This window comes from Taudactylus pleione, unplaced genomic scaffold (genome assembly GCF_031769625.1).
Source record: "Taudactylus pleione unplaced genomic scaffold, aTauple2 ptg000550l, whole genome shotgun sequence".
In the NCBI taxonomy this organism is placed as follows: domain Eukaryota; kingdom Metazoa; phylum Chordata; class Amphibia; order Anura; family Myobatrachidae; genus Taudactylus; species Taudactylus pleione.
Window position 1 is genome coordinate 3,935,001 of NW_028284952.1, and position 2,500 is coordinate 3,937,500.

At 37.4% G+C, this 2,500-nt stretch overlaps 2 non-coding genes and 9 pseudogenes across 2 annotated transcripts; all 11 read left to right on the plus strand.

Moving 5' to 3' along the window:
* Window positions 1-61: 61 nt before the first annotated feature.
* Window positions 62-180, plus strand: LOC148498456 (5S ribosomal RNA). Its single transcript, XR_015870964.1, has one exon. It is a non-coding gene; the product is annotated as a 5S ribosomal RNA (ribosomal RNA).
* Window positions 181-296: 116 nt separating this feature from the next.
* Window positions 297-415, plus strand: LOC148498457 (5S ribosomal RNA; annotated as a pseudogene).
* Window positions 416-531: 116 nt separating this feature from the next.
* Window positions 532-650, plus strand: LOC148498458 (5S ribosomal RNA; annotated as a pseudogene).
* Window positions 651-774: 124 nt separating this feature from the next.
* On the plus strand, window positions 775-893 carry LOC148498459 (5S ribosomal RNA; annotated as a pseudogene).
* A 116-nt stretch (window positions 894-1,009) lies between these two features.
* On the plus strand, window positions 1,010-1,128 carry LOC148498460 (5S ribosomal RNA; annotated as a pseudogene).
* Window positions 1,129-1,244: 116 nt separating this feature from the next.
* On the plus strand, window positions 1,245-1,363 carry LOC148498461 (5S ribosomal RNA; annotated as a pseudogene).
* Window positions 1,364-1,479: 116 nt separating this feature from the next.
* LOC148498462 (5S ribosomal RNA) lies at window positions 1,480-1,598 on the plus strand (annotated as a pseudogene).
* A 116-nt stretch (window positions 1,599-1,714) lies between these two features.
* Window positions 1,715-1,833, plus strand: LOC148498463 (5S ribosomal RNA; annotated as a pseudogene).
* A 116-nt stretch (window positions 1,834-1,949) lies between these two features.
* LOC148498464 (5S ribosomal RNA) lies at window positions 1,950-2,068 on the plus strand (annotated as a pseudogene).
* A 116-nt stretch (window positions 2,069-2,184) lies between these two features.
* LOC148498465 (5S ribosomal RNA) lies at window positions 2,185-2,303 on the plus strand. The gene has a single exon (XR_015870357.1). It is a non-coding gene; the product is annotated as a 5S ribosomal RNA (ribosomal RNA).
* Window positions 2,304-2,419: 116 nt separating this feature from the next.
* LOC148498466 (5S ribosomal RNA) overlaps window positions 2,420-2,500 on the plus strand; it is a 119-nt pseudogene continuing 38 nt past the window's right edge.

Consider the following 2,500-nt stretch of genomic DNA (forward strand, 5'->3'; position numbering starts at 1 on the left):
CTTATCAATGAATTTACTTGAGTTAAGAAGTAATAGAGGTCTAAAGTTAATGTTTTTGATCACCTACAGCCAAACCACACTGGACATGCCCAATCTCGTCTGATCTTGGAAACTATGCAGTGTTGGGCCTGGTTAGTACTTGGATGGGAGTCCACCTGGGAATACCAGGTGCTGTAGGTAATTTTATGCAGCCATAACATTCTTTTCTATTACATTTTACATTTAATTTTTTCAACTTATCAATGAATTTACTTGAGTAAAGAAGTAAAAGAGGTCTAAAGTTAATGCTTTTGAGCACCTACAGCCAAACCACACTGGACATGCCCAATCTCGTCTGATCTTGGAGGCTATGCAGTGTTGGGCCTGGTTAGTACTTGGACGGGAGACCACCTGGGAATACCAGGTGCTGTAGGTAATTTTATATAGCCATAACTTTCTTTTCTATTACATTTTACATTACATTTTTTCAACTTATCAATGAATTTACTTGAGTTAAGAAGTAAAAGAGGTCTAAAGTCAATGTTTTTTAGTGCCTACAGCCAAACCACACTGGACATACCCAATCTCGTCTGATCTTGGAAGCTATGCAGTGGTGGGCCTGGTTAGTACTTGAATGGGAGACCACCTGGGAATACCAGGTGCTGTAGGTAATTTTATATAGCCATAACATTCTTTTCTATTACATTTTACATTACATTTTTTCAAATTATCAATGAATTTACTTGAGTTATGAAGTAAAAGAGGTCTAAAGTAAAAAAGTTAATGTTTTTGAGCACTTACAGTCAAACCACACTGGACATGCCCAATCTCGTCTGATCTTGGAAGCTATGCAGTGTTGGGCCTGGTTAGTACTTGAATGGGAGACCACCTGGGAATACCAGGTGCTGTAGGTAATTTTATACTGCCATAACATTTTTTTCTATTACATTTCACATTTAATTTTTTCAACTTATCAATGAATTTACTTGAGTTAAGAAGTAAAAGAGGTCTAAAGTTAATGATTTTGAGAACCTACAGCCAAACCACACTGGACATGCCCAATCTCGTCTGATCTTGGAAGCTATGCAGTGTTGGGCCTCGTTAGTACTTGGATGGGAGACCACCTGAGAATACCAGGTGCTGTAGGTAATTTTATACTGCCATAACATTCTTTTCTATTACATTTTACATTTAATTTTTTCAACTTATCAATGAATTTACTTGAGTTAAGAAGTAAAAGAGGTCTAAAGTTAATGTTTATGAGCACCTACAGCCAAACCACACTGGACATGCCCAATCTCGTCTGATCTTGGAAGCTATGCAGTGTTGGGCCTGGTTAGTACTTGGGTGGGAGACCACCTAAGAATCCAAGGTGCTGTAGGTATTTTTATACTGCCATAACAGTCTTTTCTATTACATTTTACATTAAATTTTTTCAACTTATCAATGAAATTACTTGAGTTAAGAAGTAATAGAGGTCTAAAGTTAATGCTTTTGAGCACCTACAGCCAAACCACACTGGACATGCCTAATCTTGTCTGATCTTGGAGGCTATGCAGTGTTGGGCCTGGTTAGTACTTGGACGGGAGACCACCTGGGAATACCAGGTGCTGTAGGTAATTTTATATAGCCATAACATTCTTTTCTATTACATTTTACTTAACATTTTTTCAACTTATCAATGAATTTACTTGAGTTAAGAAGTAAAAGAGGTCTAAAGTTAATGTTTTTTAGTGCCTACAGCCAAACCACACTGGACATGCCCAATCTCATCTGATCTTGGAAGCTATGCAGTGTTGGGCCTGGTTAGTACTTGAATGGGAGACCACCTGGGAATACCAGGTGCTATAGGTAATTTTATACTGCCATAACATTCTTTTCTATTAAATTTTACATTTAATATTTTCAACTTATCAATGAATTTACTTGAGTTAAGAAGTAAAAAATGTCTAAAGTTAATATTTTTGAGCACTTACAGTCAAACCACACTGGACATGCCCAATCTCGTCTGATCTTGGAAGCTATGCAGTGTTGGGCCTGGTTAGTACTTGAATGGGAGACCACCTGGGAATACCAGGTGCTGTAGGTAATTTTATACTGCCATAACATTTTTTTCTTTTACATTTTACTTTTAATTTTCTCAACTTATCAATGAATTTACTTGAGTTAAGAAGTAAAAGAGGTCTAAAGTTAATGTTTTTGAGCACCTACAGCCAAACCACACTGGACATGCCCAATCTCGTCTGATCTTGGAAGCTATGCAGTGTTGGGCCTGGTTAGTACTTGGATGGGAGACCACCTGGGAATACCAGGTGCTGTAGGTAATTTTATACTGCCATAACATTCTTTTCTATTACATTTTACATTTAATTTTTTCAACTTATCAATGAATTTCCTTGAGTTAAGAAGTAATAGAGGTCTAAAGTTAATGCTTTTGAGCACCTACAGCCAATCCACACTGGATATGCCCAATCTTGTCTGATCTTGGTAGCTATGCAGTGTTGGGCCTGGTTAGTACTTG